This window comes from Phascolarctos cinereus, unplaced genomic scaffold (genome assembly GCF_003287225.1).
Source record: "Phascolarctos cinereus isolate Bilbo 61053 unplaced genomic scaffold, phaCin_HiC Scaffold_3;HRSCAF=262, whole genome shotgun sequence".
Classification (NCBI taxonomy): Eukaryota; Metazoa; Chordata; class Mammalia; order Diprotodontia; family Phascolarctidae; genus Phascolarctos; species Phascolarctos cinereus.
The window spans coordinates 24,369,563-24,394,510 of record NW_027555736.1 but is presented as its reverse complement, the minus strand read 5'-3'; the positions used below and the strand labels follow the sequence as shown (position 1 = coordinate 24,394,510).

At 42.7% G+C, this 24,948-nt stretch overlaps 1 long non-coding RNA gene across 1 annotated transcript in view; it reads left to right on the top strand.

The window, feature by feature from the left end:
- Nucleotides 1-2,254: 2,254 nt before the first annotated feature.
- The window catches only part of LOC110216374 (uncharacterized), a 107,798-nt gene continuing 85,104 nt past the window's right edge, over nt 2,255-24,948 (top strand). The window contains exon 1 of the long non-coding RNA XR_002326742.1: nt 2,255-2,354. This is a non-coding gene — a long non-coding RNA (uncharacterized LOC110216374). The remainder of the gene's footprint in view (nt 2,355-24,948) is intronic.

Genomic DNA, 24,948 nt, shown 5'->3' with positions numbered 1-24,948 from the left:
CTCCTCCTTTTCCCTTTGTGTATTGTTAGTTACCTATTCATGTTTATCTGTCATCTCTCTAACAATGCTATATGCTACCTGAAGGCAGGTAATGTTTCCCAAAGTGTCCAGCCTAATGCTTTCCTCTCAGTAGAGACTCATATATTTGTGGACAGAGTATTGACTATGCAGGCAGTTAACTTGGCTTCAAATCCTGTCATTCTGATTCTGGCTGACCTTGGGCAAATCAATTTTCCTCTCTGGGACTTAGTTTCTTCATTTGTGAAATGAAGGGCAGGGGGGATTAGGTCAGTTGTCTCCACATTTTTTTTGTTTACTCACCTCTAATGGTAAAAACTTTTAAGTATGTTTCCCCAATATATGTGTAATTATTTATAAATTGTATTAATATACTATTTATATTAGCATACTATTGACATTATAAAACATGTACAAGATAGACACCAAAAAGGATGAGATAAATATGAATTGACCAACATTTAAAAATATATTTTGATTTATTAACAATCCAAAATAAAGCTAAGATGATTGAAAATGGTTTTTTTTTTATTTTCAAAAATGCCTATGACTATCCCGGATGATAGAGCAAGCTTGTAAATAATTATTGTTAGGAAGTTAATTATTGAGTTAATTTGATCCACATGGATTTCCTCCTTCCTTCCTCCTTCCTTCCTTCCTTCCTTCCTTCCTTCCTTCCTTCCTTCCTTCCTTCCTTCCTTCCTTCCTTCCTTCCTTCCTTCCTTCCTTCCTTCTCTCTCTCTCTCTCTATTTCTTTCTCTCTTTCTCTCTCTCTCTCTCTCTCTCTCTTTCTTTCTTCTTTCTTTCTTTCTTTCTTTCTTTCTTTCTTTCTTTCTTTCTTTCTTTCTTTCTTTCTTTCTTTCTTTCTTTCTTTCTTTCTTTCTTTCTTTCTTTCTTTCTTTCTTTCTTTCTTTCTTTCTTTCTTTCTTTCAGCATTTCAGCCACACTTGCATTTCTGTGTATCTCACCACAGGGAAGGCAAAAATAGCCAATGCAAAAGTGAATTTCTCTGATGTCGCAGCATCATAGATTTAGAGGTGGAAGGGACCTTTGAGGCCATCGCTTCCAACCTCTTCATTTTACATATGAGGAAACTGAGGCTCAAAGGGATTCAGTAACTTTCCCCTGGGTCACAGAGATAGATACCTGAGGTAGGATCTGAACTCAGGTATTCTTAACTCCAAAACCATCATTCCATCCTCTAGGCCACCTAGAGTTAATCTTACATACAACTTCTTTCTTTTGTTATGGCCTGAGTGACTGGCAGGCTATTGATGCCCTCTACAGAAAAAAGGAACCTGGGAAGAGGGTTCAATTTGGGGAGATGGGAAGTAATACAATGATGCAGAGCATACCTCACCTGGGCCTGGTCAGTCAGTGAGACTCACTCTGTCTAACCCCACAGGAAAGGAAGAGGAGGAGGAGGAGGAGGAGGAGGAAGAGGATAAAGAGGAGGAGGTGGGGAGAGCCAGGGGAGAGGAGGGGTCCCTGCTGCAGACCTCAGGTGATCTGGGGCCAAGGAAGGAGCTATGCTGAGCGGGACCTTCCCAATGGAATCTGCCCGCTGAGATGCTGTGAGTACCCGTGTAGGGCAGCTCAGAACTGCTTTGAAGGGCTGATGGCACAAAAATAAAGTTGGAGCTTGAAGAGAAGCCAGACGGGATGCAGAGGCAGAGTACTGGGCACTAATGGGAGAAGGGCACCCATGGCAGAGACAACCTGCCAATCTGCTCTGTGGGGAGGGTGAGGGAGGTGCCTTCTTCTCACACCCTTTTGGTTGATCACATACCCCCCGAGGTCATTCTACAGCCCCTGCTTTGGGGATCACTGCACTAGGTAACCTGCAAGGTGCCTTCTAGCTCTAAGTCTGTGGTTCAATCACTGCGCATTTATTAAGTGCCTACTGTGTGCCAGGCGCCGAGGACCCAAAGACAAAAATGAAACTCTCTGTCCTCACAGTGTTTATATTGGACTAGGAAGAGAGATGACCTCCCAGAAGGAAAAGGTCCTTTCCAGTTCTGTCTTTGTATCCTCCGAGCCTAGCACAGTGCACCTAGAACAGGTGCCAATCAGCGCTTGTGGCTGGAATTGATTCACAGAGATCAGTGAACCATTTAAAGGTAAAGGGCAGTGGCTTCTCTCCCACCCTGGTAGGGAGGCCCCAGCATGCCAGGCTGTCTGAGCGAGGGACCACGTGCTTCTGGCATGGGCAGTTGTCTGCTGAGAAGGGCAGAGAACAAGAGTGAACTCACATTCTCACAGAAAACAAGCCCGGGCTCTGAGCAGAAAGGTTAATTTGTGGGAGATGACTTAATGAAGGCATCATTAATGCTGGGGTAAGTGGCCCAAGAAGTGGAAAAGTGGGAATTGAATTCTGAAAGGTCTTTGTTTAAGGCAGCTTAGTGGGTCGGCCAATCTCACAATATTTGTCTAATTTATTTTTTATATAAATAACTAAAAGTGTCAGTGGGGTATAGTGTAGAGCATTTGGGACTTGGAATCAGGAAGAGCTGGATTCAGATTCCGCCTTAACACTCATTAAGATGAGTCTGGTCCCCAAGTGGAGGATAGAGTAGGGAGAGGAGAAACTGAAAGCAGGTAGTGGTTGGTTTAAAGCTCTGTGGAAACTTGGGGACTGCATGAGGGGGATTTGGGGGGAAGGAAGGACTCAGCAGTGCTGGCTTCAGATTCTAGCTCTACTACTTAAAACTTAGTCAAATAAACTCACATCTCTAGGCCTCTACTTTCTCATCTGTAAAATGAGGACTGTGCGTGTGTGGGGGGGGTGAGAGTGGCGGGGTGAACTAGTAACTCTGAGGTCCTTTCCCATTCTAAATCCTTATGATCCTTATAACAAGGCTTTCTGGGGAATATTTCCAGCAACTCGCCCTCTTGGACAGGCTCCAAGATGAAACCACCTTATCTTGGATTCTACACTGTAGGTTATTTTGACTTTATCTAGCATATTTACAGCAAGCCAGATCTTCACAAACATTGAGTTCTATTAATAGCAGCAGATTCTTGTATGGATACCAAGCTCTAGAAAATCTGTCTGGAGTCAATGCATCCCTGTCATCCTGAGGTGCTAGAGGGCAGGAATGCCCAGCAGCTACAGCGGCAGACCTTCTGGGCCCCAATCTGGTCACCCACCGCCAAATGAGGGAAATTCCCAGAGTCACTCAGACCCGTTTTCACAAGTACAGACAGGTTTGGACCTTTCACTTGGGGAGGAAGAGGCACAGGTCCTGATTATGGAGAAGGGGATGGGGAATGATTTCTGGGGTCTTTAATGATGACCTAAGGTCATGCAGTGATCAGCTGTTCAGGGGAGAAGGGAAGACTCAGAGGGGATATGAGTGCTGTCCACAAGTATTTGAAGGACTGTTACTTGGAAGAAGGATTAAGCTTGTTCTGCCTGGCCCTGAAGGGCAGAGCTAAAAGCATATTCTCTATGTCCTTGGTGGGAGGGAGGGAAAGAAGAGGAGGAGGAGGAGGAAAAGGGAGGGGGCCTCCCTTTAGCCTCCTTTAACTTAGCATTGTTTATCAGAAAATCTGTTCTAATTTCCCAGCCTCGATGTAACAGATTCCATCATCAGCTCCCTACCCCTTGAAATCTCTTTGCATGAGGTTGTATCTCCTGTGTACTTCTTTAGATATGTGTTTTATTCCCCAGTAGAATATGACATCTTAAGGGCAGGCTCCAGTTCATCATTTTTGCCTTTGTGCTCATGGCACGGTCCCTTGCACCTGGTGGCATTTCAAAAATGCTTGTTAAGTTGTTGAAAGGAATAACAGAGAGGTAAACTGAGACAAGATCAGTTGAAAAACTTCTATCATTAGCCCAATCCAGAAGTGGAGTGGGCAGCCTTGGGATGCTGTGGGTGCCTCCTTGTCTGAGGTCTTCAAACAATAACAGAAGACTTCCCGGTCAGGAATGCTATGTGTGTTGGGGAGGGGGGGGGAGATGTCAAATTCAAATTGAAAAGAGGCTGCTAATCCATACATAAAGATCCTGCAGGCTGCATATCGACCTAGTTTTTAAATGTAATATCATCTATGTATTCTTGTATTTGGATTTATTCTGTTAGATAGCTCCCTGATGCCTTTGAATGTGGTCCGGGCCTCACTCAGCAATGCTGCGGACCCGGTGTTGCACACTTCTGTTTTAGAAAGATTCTCTTTCAGGAGTGCATGGATTTGGCCGTTCCTGAGGGTCCTTTCCAAATCCTGAGATTCTCTCTAATCCTCTGAATGTCAGCCCTTTCTCTAAAGGGAGATAGTTCTTCCATGACACCAGATAATCACTTATTAAGCCTTTTTTTTTCTTAGTGACACCTAGGACTCCAAAGAGATCTTAAATGGTCAGTCTTAGCCAAGGTGCTGTTGGTGACCAGCTGAGAGTTTTGTTGTCCTCATTGCCGGCTACAGTTGGCTAGGAGGAATTGTATCTTCCCTGGGCTTCACTTCCGAAACCCTAACCGCAAACACCAAGATTGTTTGTCCTTTCCTAGGGGCTGGGGAGAAAAGCTGTGTTTTCAGTGGTTCCTCCCACAGGTTCCTGGAAGGCAGGAATCATTTTGCCTTAATCTCCATCCTTAGCACAGTGCCTGGCACCTACTAAGTGCTGCTTGTGCCTACTAAGTGCTTGGTGAATGAGTGAATCAATGAACTCCACAGGGTTCTAAGCCAGGTGTGGCTGGTTTGAACTCTGTGGTCCCTGAGTTCTCTTCTAGTTCAGAAACTTGGGGATTTCCAAAGTCCTAAGTTTTCACATTGAAAAGTTTGACAGCAGAACTGCTGATGTGAGACTTCTTCATTGATGTCTCCCTGACCTTCTCTACTACCAGCCTCCAAGTGTAAAAATGCAGAGCCTGGCACTTTGCTTAAGAGATGAATGAAAAGCTCAGGGGCCAATGGAAAAGGTGGACCTGAGGGGCGAGCCCTGCCTGCCTCACCAGCCCGGACAGTGGCCAGGAAGGGAAACCTTATTCTGGAATGGGAGAACAAAGACCCAGTGTTAACTCTTTCCTGCTATGGAGATGTTTTAATAGTAACAATCTCAGTTTTGTTTTTTGAGGGGGAAACACACAAAGCATTGAATTATAGTGTTTTGACTGCATCCAACTGAATGAAATTTGTGGAAAACTCTGCACAGGGCACTCATTGTTCAAGCTGGGATGTTTGAAGTGTTGAGAATAGTTGGTTATTAAAAACAGCTCTGGAAGGTTTCAGCACCCTCTGACAGGATGGGGCTGCCACACATTCTGGGTCTGGGGGACAGTCACACTCAGGAGTCAAGCTCCACCTTAGCTGTGAATCAGGTACTGAGAAGTACCCCGGCCTCAGGTCCTGGCTTGGCTGCACACCCCTGGGCAAAATTCACCACTTTGATGTCGCCCTCAGCCACAAAATCTTCTAGTTCTACCTCCACGTTGCCCACACAGCCACCACCCTAGCCCAGGCTCTCATCACCTCTCACCTGGATTGTTACCACAGCCTCCTGATTGGCCTCCAGCTTCACTGCTTGGGTCCATCTGCCACAGCTGGAAAGTCACTCCCCTCCTCAATAAACTCAGTGGCTCCCTATTACCTCCAGGAACAAATGGAGGCATTTAACATCTTTCATAACCTGGCCCTAGCCTATCACCCTAGCCTCATTACACATTGATCTCCTGCACAGGCTCTACTGTCCAGTCAAACCGGCCTAAGAAGGCCAACAGTTACTTAGAAAACTAACATGTTTTCCTCAGACATTGTTTTAGTCATGTCTGACTCTCCGTGACCCCATTTGGGTTTTCTTGGCAAAGATACAGGAGGGGTTTGCTCTCTCCTTCTGCAGCTCATTTTATAGATGAGGAAACTGAGGCAAGCAGGGTTAAGGGACTTGTCTAGGGTCACCCAGCTAGTAAGTGTCTGAGGTCAGATTTGAACTTAGATCTTCCTGACTCTAGGCTCAGCATTCTATCCACTGTGCCACCAAGCTGCCCCCAGACATGGCACACTCAGTTTCTAGGCTCTGTGCCTTGCTGTCTCCCAGGCCTGGAATGCTTTCCTTTCATGCCTCTGCCTCTTAAAATCCCTAGTTTCCTTTAAGATTCAGCTCAGGCATCTTCTGAAGCCTTCACTGATGGTCACTGATGGCCGAGGTCCCATAAGAGGGCATGCTGTGTGAATGTTTCCCTCACTGATGAAGATCACACGAGCACTTAGAAGGTGGTCTTCAAGAGTGGCTGCAACAAGAAAGCTTGTCACCCACCAGCCTTGAGTTAGGCTCCGTGCTCAGCTTGACCTCGAGATCACCCAGCAAAATCCCTATGAGGAGGAGGAACCAAAGATGACCAAAGGACCTGTCTGCCTCTCTCTTCTCTCTGTGTCTCTGTCTCTCCCCTCTCTGTGTCTCTTCCTCTTCTCTGTCTCTCTCTCTCTGTCTGCCTCTCTCCTCTCTCTCTCCCCTCTCTGTCTCTCCTCCCTCTGTGGCTCTCCCTCCTGTCTCTGTCTCTATCTCTCTGTCTGCCTCTCTCTCTCTCCCCTCTCTGTCTCTCCTCTCTCTGTGTCTCTCCCTCCTCTCTGTCTCTGTCTCTGTCTCTGTGTGGCTATCTCTCTTCTCCTGTCTCTCTTGGTCTGCTTCTCTTACTCCTCTTTCTCTATGTCTGTCTCTGTCTTTGTTTCTGTATCTTTGTCCCTGTTTCAGTCTCTTTCTCTCCATCCATCCCCTAACCCTAGGCCTTCCTCCTTCCCTCCACAGGCCTGGGCCACTGCTTCCTGAGGCAGGAGTCAGATCAGATCTGACTTGTATTGAAACTCAGCTTGTGATGCACACTGAGCCATATGAGGCTTTGCCATGCCTAAGTAGGCCAGAGCCGCTCTGGGCCCCGTGTAGCTGTTTCCTGGGATGGGGTGCCTGTCCCCTCCCAGCCGGATCTCCAAGGGGTCACTGACCTGGTCCATCAGGGGCCTGGTACCTGGCTCTGGCTTTGTTCACAGGCAGACAAGGCAGTCGATCTCTTTAGCGATTTGAGGCGCTCTGTACAGGTGTCAATGAATGGCACCCTAGCATCCATCCCTGACCCTGGTGACTCAATGTCACCATTAGAACGCCATCATTACTTTCTCTAGAGCTCCCTTCTAAAGTGTGCGTGGGGGAGGTTGTAAATTAATTCATACCAAAGGGTCATTTATCAGATATGCTTTTCTCCTGGCAAGGAAGATTCCACAAGTAAAGCAATAGATCTATGGGGGAGAAGATAATAATTTTAAAAATCACTTTGCTCTGTGTTGTATATATTGTCTCCCCTCTCCTTGAGAATGGGGACGTTCACTTGTGTCTTTGAATCCCCAGGGCCCGGCCCCACGCCTGGCACAGAGAAGCCACTTCATAAATGCTTATTAATTCATTGATTGAAAAAAGGGGAGGCGACAGGCCACAGCTGAACTTTTCCCAACTTTTCTCTATGTTGCCCTGGGCTTGCCTGCCCTGGCTGGCTCATTTTATAAGCTCTGCATCTGTTCAGCTGAATTGAGATGTTGAATTGAACTGGATTTGAATCAGTCAGGCGACAGGCCTGTCTGAAGCACATAGCACACGCCAGACGGTGTGCTAAGTGCTGGAGGTACAAAGATAAAAATGTCCTTGCCCTCAAGGGACTTCCATTCTCCACCATGGGATCAATTAATCAGCATTTACCATGACTGACATGTACAGGCAGCGTGCTAGGCACAGGGCATATAAAGACAAAAATGAAATACTTCTTGCCTTCAAGAAGCTTATATTGAAGAAGAGGATATATTTTTTTCCATCCCTCAGTTACATTTTTGTTCCCAAATTCTTAAAAGAAGACTATCCCAGGAACCTGGGCTCTGTCTTACAGCCATCTGTTTATACCCTCCATGTCTAAGGCATTAGAGGTCTCATCTAGATTGTTAGCATTTTGAGGACAGTTAGGACTGGCCCTGGAGCTCCTTCTACCAATGCAAGATGGCACCTTATCTGAAATTTAGAGTCTCAGAAGAGCTGTCTGAGGTGAGAGGTTAAGTGACGTACCCAGAGTCACACAGCCAGGATGTGTCAGAGTCAGGAATGGAACCCAGATCTTTGTAGCCCGGTTCTTTGTCCACTAGACCCCCATGGCTTCTCTTGAGGGCAGGAATCTCATCTTAATCCTATATCTTTTCCCCACGGCACCTGGAATAAAGCTTTAGCACACAGAAAATAGTAAATGTTGCCCCATTCACTGGGCCAGCCACAGAATATGGCGGCCAAGAAAGGTGGTGAGAGAGGCAGGGCTTCCAGGCGTGAGGAAGAGCCCCCCCCCCACTGCGCCCCAGCCAAGCCCCAACTGGACGCTGTGCTCGGTTCTGGGCAGCACCGTTTAGGAAGGATGGTGAGAAGCCAGAGAGAGCCAGGAAGGCAAGGCAGAGTGGGAAGGCCCTTGGCTTTGTGCCATACTGGGATTACCGAAAGAGCGGGGCACGTTTGACCTGGGGAAAAGGAGATGCAAGGGAACATCACAGTTGTCTTCAGAATATTTGAAGGGCTTCCAAAGAGAAGAAAGGCTAGTCTTGCTCAGTTTGGCCCCAGAAGGCAGACCTAGTAGCAAAGGGGAGAAGTTAGTAAGAGGCAACTTTAGACCTCAGGTGAGGACAGCCCATGAGGAGGATGGCCTGGATTAGGAGGTAGTGAGCTCCCCGTCACTGGAGGTCTCCAAGCCAAGCTCAGATGACCTCTCACTGTGCGAGTGGTAGGAAGGATTCTCCTCAGGGGATATGGGTTGGACCAGAAGGCTGAAGGGGCCACTTCACACTCTGAGATGCTGTGAAAATGGGATTTAACTGAAGCCAGGTTTGTCCATTTTAGGATCCAGGAGTTAAGAAATTATTTAGCAATCTGACTTTGGATTCAGAGAGAGCAGATCAGACTTATTTGCACACTAAAAGGACCCTTTGTTTAGAAAAGAATTTACCTTGTGTGCCTGGAAATAGTGGTCTAAAGATCCCTGAACTGTCCAGCTTCTGAGACCTTCTAGTCCATGTGACTATGGGCAAGTCACATCAGCTCTAAATCTCAGTTTTCTCTGCTACAAAATGGGTATGATATTCTCTATTATTTACTTTACAAGGTTTATTGAGCAGAGGACAGTACTTGGTAAATTTTCACAGCATTACAGGAATGTGAGCGGAGTTGTTATTAGAGTCTTGGGGGACTGACAGGGCAGGAGGAAAACAACAGCCTAGGGGAAAAGTGTTCAGATCCACTTCTGGGGGGATTGGCCAAAAGCCATGGTAGAGCATCCCTGAAGGGACCACGGCGGTTAGTGTGGAAAATAGGATTCTGTTTAAGTCAGTTCAACTCACCCGGCATCTATTGTGCACCTGCTGGAGTCCTCTTCAAGAACGAAGGGCAAACGCACAACTCAACAAGTGGCTGTGGATGCTGTCAGGTTGTAGGGAGACAAAGGCAAAAATGAATCAGTGCCTGCCTGCAAGAGCTTACATTCTACTGAGAGAAAACAACACGTTTCTATAGAGAGGAAACACAAAAGAACCATGTAAGGTATATGTACAGAGTAGGTAGAATTTGTGGGGCGAGGTGGGGGATCACAGCAGCCTTTTGGAGCTTTCTGACCTGTGCTGAGCAGAAGGAAGGACTTCAGAGACCAAAGTCCAGAGGGAGAGTGTTCTGGGCTTAGGGGCCACCTATACACACAAAGGCAGAGGCAGGAAAGGGAGGAGAGGCGTTTGGCTTGGAATCAGGTGTGACTAGTCTGGAAGAATCCACATCCAAGAAGGGCTGTAAGTGACATATGAAGAGTGGGCCATTATCCAGGAGTCTGCCTGCAAGAGTGTGTGAGGGACGGGGTCCCACCTGGGCTCTAGAAAGATCGATTTGGCAGCTGCTGGGGAGACTGGAAGTGGTAACTTTGGGGAGAGTGTGAGCCAAGGGTGAAAAGGTAGGGCGTCTGTGTGCGTGTGATGTGTGAATGTGCGTGGGGTAGATCTCTACACGAGTGTCTAGTATGTGCATATGTATGTATATGTGTATATGAATGTGTATGTATATGTGTATGTATGTATATGCGCATGGGATGTGTACAAGTGTGTATGTGTTATGTGGGTATGTGGTATATCTGTGCAGATGAGTGTGTCTCGTGTGTATGTGTGTTAATGTGAATGTGTTTGAGTATGTATGTGAATGTGTTATATGAGTATATAGTGTTTCTGTGTATATGAGCACATGGTGTGTATGTGTGTATGTATGTATGTATACATGTGTCATGTGAGTATGGTGACTTATGTGATGTAACTGTGTATATAAGTATGTGCGATGCATGTATACATATGTATGTGTGTGGGATATGTGTATATGTGTGTGAATCCTATGTAGGTAGGTGATATATCTGTGTATATGAGCACGTGGTGTGTATGTGTGTATGTATGTATGTATACATGTGTCATGTGAGTATGGTGACTTATGTGATGTAACTGTGTATATAAGTATGTGCGATGCATGTATACATATGTATGTGTGTGGGATATGTGTATATGTGTGTGAATCCTATGTAGGTATGTGATGTATCTGTGTATATGAGCACGTGGTGTGTATGTGTGTATGTATGTATGTATACATGTGTCATGTGAGTATGGTGACTTATGTGATGTAACTGTGTATATAAGTATGTGTGATGCATGTATACATATATATGTGGGGGGGATGTGCGTGTATGTGTGTGTGAATGCTGTGTAGGTATGTGGGGCATCTGAGGACTGTGTGTGTGTGTGTGTGTGTGTGTGTGTGTGTATCTTTTCTCATTACCACATTTGCCGTGCTGTTTGATAGAGAGTTTTTGGCTTGGCTTTTGAACTGACCCATGCTCTTTCTGACTCATCTGGCGTCTCTGGTTGTAAAGGGGGTCTTGACCCACATGGTACCCCAAGCTTGGGAAGCTGTGGCGGGGGCAGGGTCCCACAAACACTTTCGATTCAGCTCTACCTGGAAATATTTGGCTTCAGGATGCTGCCTCTTTTATAAAGTGAGGCAAACCTATAGAATCCTAAGGTACTGTGAAAGAGAGCACAAACCCTGAGCCTCAAAGGCCCTGGGTTCAAGTTCTGTTTCTGATGCTTGCTGCTGGTGTGATGTTGGCCAAGTTGTTTCACAGCCTAGGCCTCAGTTTCCTTGTGTGCAAAATGAGGGCGGCCTCTAAGACTCCTTTCAGCTCCAGTCCTATGATGGAGCAAGATAGGAGAAGTCACGCTTTTTGACTGCCTTGGCTGAGGCCCTGAAGGACAGAGCTCTGCTGCTTTTTGTATTTATGTCTCCAGATTCACAGTATCCCCAGACAGAGTAAACGTATTTTTTCATTCATTCACTTCATCATAAAGCAGGTATCAAGCACCTCCTTAACCCCTCTGAGCCTCAGTTTCCCCCCCTGTAAAAAGAGGGGATTGAACAAGGTGGGCCCTGAGGCCCCCCTGGTTCTAACTCCATGATCTCAGTTGGAGCAAGAGCTCAGGTGCTTACAAAGTGCTCTGGTTTTTACAGATAGCTGCTGTCACTGATTGATAAGAGAGAGTCTGTCCTCGATGGCAATTGGGGAAAATGGATCTCCCACAATATGGGACCTGACATGTGTAGCACAGAAGAAGGAGAGTCTGGCTACAGACGGTACCTGTTCCATCCCTGTTGTAGCCGTGGGGCATGGCAGCCTTAAAATGGTACGTGAGGTCACCTTCCCCACGCATCAGAGATGGAGAGATAAACAAATATGGGGGAGGAGGAAATGGAAAACTGAGCTCCCCCGGGGGGTCTGGCTATTAATGTGCCTGCCCTGTTCCTGCTCTTGATGAGGTCTTGTTCTGACTCTGCCACTGAAGAGAAACCAAAAAAAGGCCTAGAATTGAAACTGCTGCTTGAGATGTGCGCAGGGAGCTCAGAGGCACCAAAAGCCACATCTTCACCAGGGCCGGGCCCTCGGCGTCATGGCTGGTTCCACGGCCCCCAGAGGGGACCGATGTGTCATGGGGTTTCAAGATCACTGCCTCTGTGTGATTACAAAGGCCCAGGCTGTAAGTCGTCAGCCTCCGTCGGCTGGCTGGCTGGCTGTGAGATGCTCGTGCTTCCCGTGGGGCCTTGAATGGCCTTGCCCTCCCTCTAGCTTCATGCAGGGAGCTGGCTGCTGTCACCTGGAGGTGACTGAGTCTTCTTCAAGGCAGCCATCTCGCCTGGCCCATCGACTGATGGGCTGCGTTCCCCAGAGACACCTTTGGGACATCCATGGATACTTAAAGTATCACTTAGGCAGCTATCTTGGAAGGACAGAAAGGAAAAAAAACCCAGTAGTAAGATTCTATATTTAGAATTGGAAGGAATGGAGAAGTCTTCTGGCCCAACTCTTGTTTGAGAGATGAGAGGACTGAGGCCCAGATAGGTGAAGTGATTTCAAGGTCTTAGAGACAGTAAGCAGCAGCGCCAAGATTCGAACTCGTGTCTTGTGGCCATAACCTCTTTCCACTGCCCCACTCAGCAGCATCACAGGATCTGGAAAGGACCCGAAAGATGCTCTTATCTAAGACCCTAATTTTACTGCTTTGCAGAATGAAGCCTCGAGGGGCAAGTGACTCCATCTATACTCCCAGTAAAGGCAGGAACTCTGGTGTTTACTGATGGGGATCAGGGGAAAAATGGATTCCCCACAAATATGCCCCTGTGGGCCCAACGGATGGTTCTCCCTTCAACCCCGCTTTGCCACATAGACCCTGCCTGGGTAATGAAATCGAATTCAACTTCCAATCTGTGATGTGGAGCGTAAGCATCCTTGGGAGTATCTGGAAGCTGAGGCCTGACTGCCTTTAACCCTCCTGTGCCTGATCCAATGGGATTAATTTCTTTCTTCTAACAGGATAAAACCCCAAAGCTCACAGCAGAAGCCCAGCCCTGGGACTGACACTTGGGACACGCCCTCCACCGCACCTGCTCAGGAGCAGCCTCAAATATTTCTGTCCTGTTTTTCTCCTGAATTGACTCCCATCCCCTGCGATGGTTCTGCACCACAGAGCACGCATGTCCTCTAGTCATTACGGGAACCTAATTCAAGCATGTTCCGCCAGAAGGGCTTAAAAAAGTTTTTTTTTTCAATCAGTGGGGACCGTGGTGGGCGTTCTCAGGTCTTCCATTCATAGTACTCATTCTACAATTAGCTGCAGGCCATTTAAAGAAACATCCGCGCAAACAAACAGCCCAAAACAAGCTTTCCCAATGGCCTTCAAGGTTTTCAGTTCCTCCTTTTTTCATTCTGTTGCCATTCTTAGCGTTACCAGTAATGTCTCCGTTCACTGAGGCGGCCAATTTGTCTACCTTGCTCTGATTCTTCCATGAAACCTTGCTGACCCAAGAACCCAAGTGGATTTAGCCAGTGGGAATGCTCATCATAGTAGAGGACAGTTGGCCAGTCTTAACACGCCCCAGCTCTAGAAGCTTCCATGGCCCCCTGTTCTCTCTAGAATACCCTCTAGGCTCCTCCATTTGACATTTAAAGCCCTTCACAAACTGTTTCTAACCTACCTTTCCAGGTGTACTGCTAGTTATCCCTTTTCCCAAGTGCTGTTTTCCAGCCATTGGAACCAAGAGAACGTTACTTGTTCACATTCTGATTGGGCTGGATGGCTGCTGAACCAATCCCCTTCCAGACATTCTCCTTCAGATCTGTTTTCAGGTTCCTGCCTGTGCGGATATCCCATGTTCCTTTTTGAAGTCTCATCCGCTCTGACGTCCTTGGTTCCATCGGATTGTAACATTCTCTCTTCTATGGTTCCTTTCATCTTGGACATCCTGTGTTCTAAGGTCCCCTCTCAGCTCTGGTTGTGTGACCCCCTTTCAGGGCAGACACAAATCACCCAGGGGATAGGTGTGTTTATTTCAATTTATCAAGTGTTTATTAAATACCTATTATGTGCTAGGCACTGGGGATACAAAAAACCAAGATCAACAAGCCTTAGTCCCTGAACTCAAGGCACTGACCTTATTTTCCTGGGATTATGCAAAATGACCAGAATAGCTAGATGACTTCTAAGGCTCCTTCCATCTCAAATTCTAGTAACCTATGACCCTCAGCATTAGCCTACTTGAATTCTATCATTTAAAATTTTTTCTGCAATTTTTTTAATTAAAAAATTTTCAAATGAAGATCTCCCTTCTCTCGTTCCCTCTCAACACCACTACACATTAAGAAAGAGGAGAAAAAATCCCTGTTATAAACATATATAATCAAGCAAAATTGAAGCCTGTCCTTTTACAAAAGAGGCAAACCAAGACCTTGTGAAATGACATGACTTTTCAAGATCACAAAGAGAATCAACTAAAGAGCAAGGATTTAGACTTTGGTCCCAGTCAACAGCACCCAAAGGAAGGGAAGTAGATGGCTTCCTTCCTTCCAGTCTTCCTTCCTTCCTTCTATTTTTCCTTCTTTCTTTCCTTCCTTCCTTTCTCCCTTCCTCGTTCCTTCCATTCTTCCTTCCTACTGTCTTTCTTTCCTTCTATTCTTCCTTCCTTTCCACCTTCCTTCCTTCCATTGTTCCTTCTTTCTCACCTTCCTTCCTTTCTTTCTCTCTCTTCCTTTCTTTTTCTTTCTCACTGTTCCTTTCTTTCCTTCTTTCTCTCTCTCTCCATTCATCCCTCTCTCCCTTTGTCTTCCTTCCTTCCTTCCTTCCTTCCTTCCTTCCTTCCTTCCTTCCTTCCTTCCTTCCTTTGCCTTCCTTCCTTCCTCCCTCTCTCCCTCCCTCCCTCTCTCCTTCCCTCCCTTCTTTCTTTTTTATCTTTATTTCATTAAACATTTCCCAATTCCGTGTAAAATTTTTTAATAATCATTTCTTTAAAATTTGAGTTCCAAATTCACTCCCTCCTACCCCTCCACCCATCTTTGAGAAGGCAAACAATTTGATATCAATTATACATGTGAAGTCATGCAAAAATATTTCCATATTAGTCACGTTGCAAAAGAAAACACAAGCAAAACAAAACACTAACAATAAAGGATAAAAGAAAGTATGCTTCAATCTGCATTCAGAATTCTTTGGTTCTCTCTCTGGAGGTGGATATTATTTTTAATCATGAGTCCTTTCAATTCCCTTGGGTCATCGTCTTGATCAGAGTAGCTAAGTCTTTCACAGCTGATCATCCATATAATATGGCTGTTACTGTGTACAATGTTTTCCTGGTTATGCTCACTTCATTTTGCATCACTTCATATAAGTCTTCCCAGCTTTTTTTTTTCTGAAACCATACTGCTCATCATTTTTTATAGGACAATATATTCCATCACAACTATATACAACAACTGATTTAGCCATTCCTCAGTTGGTGGGCATCCCCTCAATTTCCAATTCTTTGCCACCACAAAAAAGAGCTGATATAAATACTTTTGTGCAACTTTGCCTTTTTCTATGATCTCTTTGGGATATAGACCTAGTAGTGGTATTGCTGGGTCGAAGGGTCTGCACAGTTTATGCATTGTTCCAAATTGCTCTCCAGAATGATTGGACTAGTTCATGACTTCACCAACAGCATATTAATGTCCTAATTTTTCCGTATCTCCTCCAATATTGTCATTTTCCTTTTCTGTCATGTTATCCAAGCTGATAAGTATGACATGGTATCTTAGAGTTGTTTTAATTTTTGTTTCTGTAATCAGTAATGATTTAGAGCATTTTTTCATATCCATTGATAGCTTTGATTTCTTCTGACAACTGCTATTCATATCCTTTGACCATTTATCAACTGGGGAATGACACTTATTTTTCTAAATTTGTCTCAGTTCCCTATATATTTGAGAAACTTGTAAAATTTTTCCCACTTTCTTGTTTTCCTTCTAATTTTACCTTCATTAGCTTTATATATGCAAAAGCCTTTTCATTTCATGTAATCAAAATGATCCATTTTACATGCTGCGATGCTTTTCTTCTTTGGTCATAAACTCTTTCCTTGGCCATAGATTTGACAGGTACATTTTCCTATGCTCTTTTTACTTTAATTTACTTATGATATTACCCTTTATGTCTAAATCATTTATCCATTTTTACCTTATCTTAGTAGATAATGTAAGATATTGGTCTGTATATAATTTCTGCCACACTATTTACCAGTTTTCCGGGTAGTTTTTGTCAAATAGTAAGCTCTTGTCCCAAAAGCTTGGATCTTTGGGTTTATCAAATACTAAATTAGTAAAGTAATTTACTACTGTGTAGCTCATTTACTATTGTGTACCTCATCTATTCCATTAATTCACCATTCCATTTCTTATCCAGCACCAGATTGTTTTGATGATTTCTGCTTTGCAATATAGTCTGAAATCTGGAACTGGCAGGCCACTTCCTTCACATTTCTTGGTCATTGATTCCCTTGATATTCTTGACCTTTTGTTCTTACAGATGAATTTTGTTATAATTTTTTTCTAGCTCTATAATAATTTTTTCATAGTTTGATTGTTATGGCACTGAATAAGTAAATTTACTTAGACAGATAATATTGACTCAGCCTACCCACGAGAAATTAATATTTCTCCAGTTGCTTCAATCTGTTTTATTTATTTATTTTTGGCAAGGCAATTGGGGTTAAGTGACTTGCCACACAGCTAGTGAGTGTTATGTGTCTGAGGCTGGATTTGAACTCAGGTCCTCCTGACTTCCAGGGCCAATGCTCTATCCACTGTACCACCTAGCTCCCCCGATCTGTCTTTATTTCTTTGAAAAGTATTTTGTAATTGTGTTCATATAATCCCTGGGTTTGTGTTGGCAGGTAGACTTCCAAGTATTTCATATTGTCCACAGTTACTCTGAATGGAATTTCTCTTTCTATCTCTTATTGCTGGGTTTTGTTGGTAATAAGTAGAAATGTTAATGATTTATGTGGGTTTATTTTATATCCTGCAACTTTATTGAAGTTGCGGATTGTTTCAGCTAGTTTTAAAGTTGATTCTCTAGGATTCTCTATGTATACCATCACATCATCTCCAAAGAGTAACAGTTTTATTTCCTCGTTGCTTAGTTTTATGCCTTCAGTTTCTTTTTCTTGTCTTATTGATATAGCTAGCATTTCTAGTGCAATATTGATTAATACTGGTGATCACGGACATTCTTGTTTCACTCCTGGTCTTATTGGAAAGGTTTCTAGCTTTACATTCCCATTACAGATAATATTTGCTCTTCATTTTAGATAGATACTACTTACAATTTTAAGAAAAGCTCCATTGATTCCTATGCTAATAGGAATAGATGTTGCATTTTGTCAGAGGCCTTTTCTGTATCTATTGATATAATCACGTGGTTTTTTTTTGGTTATTGATATGTCAATTATTCTGATAATTTTCCTAATGTTGAACCAGTCTTGCATTCCTGGCATAAATCTCACCTAGTCATATTGTATGATTTTTGTGATACATTGCTATAATCTTCCTGCTAGAATTTTACTTAAAATTTCTGCATCAGTATTCATCAAGGGAATTGGTTTATAGTTTTCTGTCTGATTTTGCTCTCCCTGGTTTAGGTACCAGTGCCCTATTTGTGTCATAAACAGGATTTGGTAAGACTCCGCCTATCTTTTCAAATAGTTTATATAGTATTGGGATCAATTGTTCCTTAAATGTTTGGTGGAATTGTAAATACATCTGGTCTTGGGGATTTTTTCTTAGGCAGTTCATTGATGGCTTATTCAATTTCTTTTTCTAAGATAAGGTTAGCTAGGTATTCTATTTCCTCTTTTGTTAATCTATGCAGTTTCTATTTTTGTAAATATGCATCCATTTCACTTAGATTATCAATTTTACTGGCATATAATTAGGCAAAATAACTCCTAATAATTGCTTTAATTTGATCTTCATTGATGGTGCATTTACCCTTTTCATTTTTGATACTTGTAATTTGGTTTTCTTTTTTAAAAATCAAATTTATCAATGGTTTATCTTTTACTATGTTTTTTTCCCCCATAAAACCGGCTCCTAGTTTTTTTTAAATACTATTTTATTTTTCCCCAATTACATGTCAAGGCAATTTTTAGCATTCATTTTTGCAAATTTTTCTCCCTTCCTCCCTCCCCTACCCTCTTCCTAAAAGGATAAGCAGTTTGATATAGGTTATACATGTGCCATCATGCAAAACATATTTCTCTATTAGTCACAGTTGTGAAAGAAGAAACAGATCAAAAGAGGAAAAAAACACAAAAAAGAATGAAGTGAAAAAAGTGTGCTTTCAATCTGCATTCAGAGTCCATCACTTCTTTATCTGGATGTGGAAAGCATTTTCCTTTGTGAGTCCTGGGTACCTGTCTTAGATGATTGTGTGGCTGAGAAGAGCTGAGTCATTCATAGTTGATCATCACACAATGTCTTAAGATATTTTCCTAATTCTGCTCATTTTACTTTGCATCAATTCATACAAGTCTTTCCAGGTTTTTCTGAAATCTGCCTGTTCATCATTTCTTATTGCAAAATAGTATTCCATTGCATTTATTTACCACAGCTTGCTCAGCCATTCCCCGACTAACGAGCATCCCTTCAATTTCCAATATTTTGCCCCCACAAAAAGGGCCACCACAAATATTTTTGCATATGTAGGACTTTTTGACTTTTTTCCTTTTTTGTAATCTTTTTGGGATACAGACCTACTAGTGGTATTACTGGAACAAAGGGTATGCACCATTGCCTTTGGGCATAGTTCCAAATTGCGCTCCAGAATGGTTGTATCAGTTCACAACTTCACCATTAATGTCCCAATTTTCCCAAATCCTCTCCAACATTTATCATTTGCCTTTTTTTTTGTTGTATTAGCCAATCTGATAGGTGTGAGGTGGTATCTCAGAGTTGTTTGCATTTCTCTAACCAAAAGTAATTTAGAGCCTTTCTTCGTATACCTATTGATTTTTTTATCTGGAAATTGCCTGTTCATATCCTTTGACCATTAAACAACTGGCTTGTATTGTTATAAATTTGACTCAGTTGTCTATATACTTGAGAAATGAGGCCTTTATCAGAGACACTGGTTGTAAAAATTCTTTCCCAGTTTTCTGCTTCCCTCTTAATCTTGGTTGTGTTAGTTTTGTTTACACAAAAGCTTTTTAATTTAATATAATCAAAATTATCTATTTTGCATTTCATAATGCTCTCTATCTCTTGTTTGGTCATGAACGTGTAACTCACTTAATTTCTCCTTTAAGAATTTGGATGCTATACCACTTGGTGCATGTACATTAGTACTGATATTACTTCATTGTCTATGGTACCTTTTAGCAGGATGTAGTTTCCTTCCTTATCTCTTCTAATTAGGCCTATTTTTTTTTTTTACTTTGAGATCAGGATTGCTACTCCTACTTTGTTTTGCTTCAGCTGAAGCATAATAGATTCTACTCCAGCCCCTTACCTTCATTCTGTGTGTGTTTCTCTGCTTCAAGTGTGTTTCTTGTAAGCAACATATTGTAGGACTCTGGGTTTCGATCCACTCTGCTATCTGCTTCCATTTTATGGAAGAGTTCATCACATTCACCTTCACAGTTATGATTACTAACTGTGCATTTCCCTCCATCCTATTTTTCCTCTTTTTTGTTCTCTCACTCCTTTCACCCCTTCCCTCCTCACCAGTGTTATTTTGCTTCTCTCTACTGCCTTCCCTGGTCTGCCCTTTTTTCTGTCAGTCCCTCCCTCTCTCCCCACCCCATTTTACTTAATCTCCTTCCCTCCTACTTCCCTGTTGGGTAGGATAGATTTCTATATGCAACTGATTGTGTTTATTATTCCTTCTTTGGTCCAATACTGATGAGAATAAGGTTCAAGCAATGCCCATTGCCCACCCTCCCATCTTTCCCTCCACTGTAATAGGTTTTTCTCATCTTTTCATGTGAAATAACTTACCCCATTGTGCCACTCCCTTCCTTCTGCACCCAGTGTACTCCTCTTTCTCATCCCTTCATTATTTTCATGTCATTCCTTCAAATTCACCTTGTACCTGTGCTCTCTGTCTATGCATATTCCTTCCAGCTGTATTAAGAATTACAAGTATCATCTTCCCATGTAAGGATGCAAACAGTTCAGCTCCATTGAATCTCTTGTGTTTGCTTTCCCCCCTTTCACTTTTTTAGGCTTCTCTTGGATCTTGATATTAGAGATCAATTTTTGTGTTCAATTCTGGTCTTCTTACAAAAGCTTGAAATTTTTCTATTTCATTGAATGACCATTCTTACCTTGAAGCGTTATGCTTAATTTCAGTGAATAGGGGATTCTTGGTTGTAGTCCTAGCTCCTTTGCCTTCCAGAATATCATGTTCCATGACCTCTGATCCTTTAATGTTGCAGCTGCTAAGTCCTGTGTAATCCTGATCATCACTTTCTGATATTTGAATTGTTTCTTTCTGACCACTTGGCAGCATTTTTCCTTAACCTGGTATTTCTGTAATTTGGCTGTCATGTTTCTTGGAGTTTTTATTTTGGGATCTCTTTCCTGAGGAGATTGGTATATTCTTTCAATACCTGTTTTGCCCACTGGTTCCAGGACATCATGGCAGTTTTCCTTGATAATTTCTTGAAAGATGCTGCCCAGATGCTCCTTTTGATTGTGGCTTTCACATAGTCCAGTGATTCTGACATTGTCTCTCCTGGATGTATCTTCCATGTCAGTTGTTTTTCCAACAAGGTATTTTAATTTTCTTCTATTTTTTCATTCTTTTGAATTTGTTTGATTGATTCTTAATGTCTCATGGAGTCATTAGCTTCCACTTGCCCAATTCTAACTTTTAAGGTGTTGTTTTCCTCAATCTTTTCTTTTTTGGCCAATTGTACTTTTTATGGGATTGTTTTCTTCAGTGGATTTTGTATCTCCTTTTCCATTTGGCCAATTCTACTTTTTAAGCAATTGTTTTCCTTTTCCAAGCTGTTGACTCTTTTTTCATAATTCTCTTGCACCACTCTTATTTTCTTTTCCTAATTTTTCTTCTACCTCTCTTATATGATTTTAAGCTCCTTTTTGAGCTCTCCCATGAGTTCTTTCTGGGCTTGAGACCACTTTCCATTTTTCTTTGGGGTTTTGCCCATAGGTATTTTGACATTGTTCTCTTCTTCTGAGTTTGTGTCTTGATCTTCCCTGTCACCATAATAACTTTCTATAGTCAGATTCTTTATTTGTTGGTTTTTTTTGGTCATCTTTTTTGGCCTTTTTCCTTTCTTTTAAGTTTGAGCTCTGCACTTGGGGTGGAAGGGGCACTGTCTTGGGCTTCTTGTGCCAGGAACTTCAGGCCCTGGCTGTTTCCTTGGTGCTGCACCGATGTTGCTCTGGGGCCCCTGGGGGACCCTTGTGTCTGGTTGTGCTGAGGGGGTGGGGAGTGGCTGGCACTGCTGGAGGCCGTAGGGGTCTGGTAGCTTGCCTGGTGCTGAGCTGGGGTCCTAGGGCTTGTATCTGATGTGTGCTAAGGCCAGTGGGGATTTCCTGTGTTTGTTCAGGGCTACACTGAAGCACATGGAGGTCTGGCCTCTGGAGGTTGCCTATTTGCCAAAGCTATGCTGAAGCACGTGGCAGTTCTCAGAGCTGGAGTTTGCCCATTCCCTGACATTCCTGTTTGACTGCCCTACTGCACTGTGGCTCAGGATTCCTGCTGGTTTGCTGAGATGCTTCCTGCTCTAGACCGCTTTCACCTTTGGCCTGAGTGAGATAGACCTTTCTTGCCCATCTTCCAAGTTTTTTGGGCTAGAAGATTGTTTCATCTGGTCTTTTTGCCAGTTCTGCTGTTCCAGGATTCATTTTGGGGTGCTATTTTGTGGTTGTTTGGAGGTGAATATGGGAAATTACAGCAATTTACTACTTAGTCTGCCCTCTTGGTTCCTGGAAGTTCCTCCCCAGTTCCTAGTTTTATTTATTAGTTCAGTGTTTTTGTTTGTTTGTTTGTTTGTTTACTTCCAATTTTATTAACATCTCCTTTGATTTTCAGAATTTTCAGTTTGGTGTTTAACTGGAAATTTTTAATTTGTTCTTTTTCTAGTTTTTGTTGTTGTTGTTGAATGCCCAATTCATTGATCTGCTTTTTCTCTTTTTTCTTGATGTATATATTTAGAGATATAAATTTTCCCCTAAGTACCGCTTTGGCTGCATCCCACAAATTTTGGAATGTTGACTCATTGCTACCATTCTCTTTAATGATATTATTGATTGTTTCTATGATTTGTTCTTTGACCCATTCATTTTTTGGATTAGATTGTTGAGTTTCCTATGAACTTTTTATATGCTTCTATGACTCTTTATTAAACATAATTTTATTGCACTGTGGCCTGAAAAGGGCACATTTAATATCTCTGCTTTTCTGCATTTGCTTGTGTGGTTTTGATGCCCTAATACAAGGTCAATTTTTGTGAAGGTATTATTTACAACTGAGAAAAATGGCATGCTCCTTTCTATTACCATTCAGTTTTCTCCAGAGGTCTATCATATCTAATTTTCCTAAAATTCTTTTTATTTCCTTGACTTTTTTCTTATTTTTTTCTTTCTTTTTTTTGGCAAGACAATCAGGGTTAAGTGACTTGCCCAGCGTCACACAGCTACTGATTATTATGGGTCTGAGGCCAGATTTGAACTCAGCTCCTCCTGACTCCAGGGCCGCTGAACTCATCCAGGTCCAGTGGCCAAGGGATTACCTAATGCCTGCAAAGGGTCACTTTTCTCACATTGCCTTGGGCAGGGATGGGGGAGGCAAAATCATGATGAAATCTTTGGGAAATAGCTAGTTTGCCTCCCTTTAGAACCAAGATAAAGAATCCTAACTCTTAATAGTGGTTTTGGACTTGCTAGCTAAGGACCTACCCTTTTCCTGGAGTTCAGGGTTTGGGTACAATACCTCCCCAGAGGGAGAGATTTGCGGTGGGAACCAGTCCAGTCTAAAGCAACATCACAGGTCAAAGGCAGCTTGTCAGAATGGAAAGATCATTGGTAATCATCTAAAGAAAAATGACATTGACAAGCTTCTGAAACCTCATCAACAAATGCAGGGATGGATCTTGACTTGTGAGAACAGGTGGGGTGGCATGGTTCCCTCTTGGGGGCTACTGGCATGACCAAGCCAAAGTTATCGGTTATTGCCAACGTCCTCTTCTTTTTGCTTAATTGTCTTGTTACAAGGGAGGGCTCTATGGAGAGGGGGTGCCAGTGGGAAGTAAATGGGATTTTAAAAAATATCAATTATGCATATAGAGATACAACATATAATATGCATGTGTGTATATATAAAGAGAAGTATATGTACTATATATAGAAATATATATATGTGTGTATATATATATATGTGTGTCTACGTAGGTATATGTGTATATGTGTGCATATGTAGATATGGATTATGTATATATGTATATACATATATGAAAATAAGAAAAAGTATGGACCCAAGAGTCCAGAGAGCAAAGATGTAGCCTAAATTCTAGTCTCATGACTAGCTTAGGGGGCCTTAGGCAAATTGCTTAAGCTCTATTTCCTCATCTGTAAGATGGGCTGAACCCTGCCTCAGAGACCTTGTGGGAGCTACAAAGATCAAATGTGATGAAATGTGCTTTGAAAAGTCAAAAGCACTTTGTGAGGAGAAAGAAGAGTCCTAATCCCGGAGAGACGCAGGAATTTGCCTCATGGTTTCAGGGATATTGTAGACTCCGACCTTTTTAAAGTACGGTTTTATTGATACCCTTTGTATTGATATTTACCTTTTCCACTTTATCCTTGCCCTCCACTTCTTAAAACGAAGGGAGGGAAGAAAGGAAGAAAGAAAGAAAGTTAGTGCTCCAAAACTAACCAACCTGCTCCCAGATGTCTGAGGTGAAATGCAGTGTTCTGTCCCCATGATCCTGTCTACCTCCATAGAGCCGTGGGGGAGGCATCTTCAGAGCTCTCTCCTTTGGGGCCACGCTAGACCACTGTCAGCTGGCGGCTTTCTGTTCTAGCTCTTTCTTTTGGTGATCTTTCCATGAGCAATGTTGCTGTCATCATATAGGTGTTTCTTTGGCTCTGCGGATTTCACTGTCACTCATTTTTATAGGTCTTTCCATGCTCCTCTACCATCATCATTTCTTACAGCACAATTAGGAGCAGCAAAAACACTTACCAAGTTCCTCTTCTATGCCAGGCGCTGTAATAAGTGCTTTGCAAGTATTTTCTCATTTGACCCAGTAATGTTTTGTTACATTCACATACAACAACTCATTAAGCCATTCCCCTATCAATGGGCATCTGCTTTTTCCCCAGTTCTCAGCTTCCATATAAAGCGCTGCTGTGAATATTTTGGTGTCTGTGGGACCTTTCTTTTTGTCATTGACCTCCTTGGAATATTTGGTCAGCAGCAGAATGTCTGGATCAAAGGAAAAGAACATTCCTATCACTTTCTTTGCTTAATTCTAAATTAATTCTCCAGAATGGTTAGACCAATTTCCAGCTTCACCAACAATGGGGTGATATTCCGTAACTATTCCATGAGGAAGATTGTCATGGTACCTTGGTAGGAAAACTTGTACATGGTAACCCAGGCCAGTTACCCTGAAATTTGCCTCAAATATGCTAGCTACATTTCATTTTTATTTCATTTATAAATAGTCTTTGAGTCTGTCTAGGAAATAAATGTTTCATATAATAAGGAGCTTCCATTTTAAGGGAGACATCCACTTCCACTGGCAAAAGTCGTTAAAGGTTTTTAAAGGACTAATTTCAAAGACAGGCAATGAAGAATCTAACTGTCTTCAAATATCTAACAGACTGTCTTATAGAGGGAAAAGTAGATTTACTCTTTGTAGATCCAGACCAAAACTAGGACTAATGAGTGGTAATTGCAAGAAAGCCAATTTCTGCTTAATATAAGAAAATTGTTTAATAATTAGATCTATCCAAAAATGAAATGGGTTACCTCATTAGGTAGTGAGTGCCCTGTTGCTAGAAG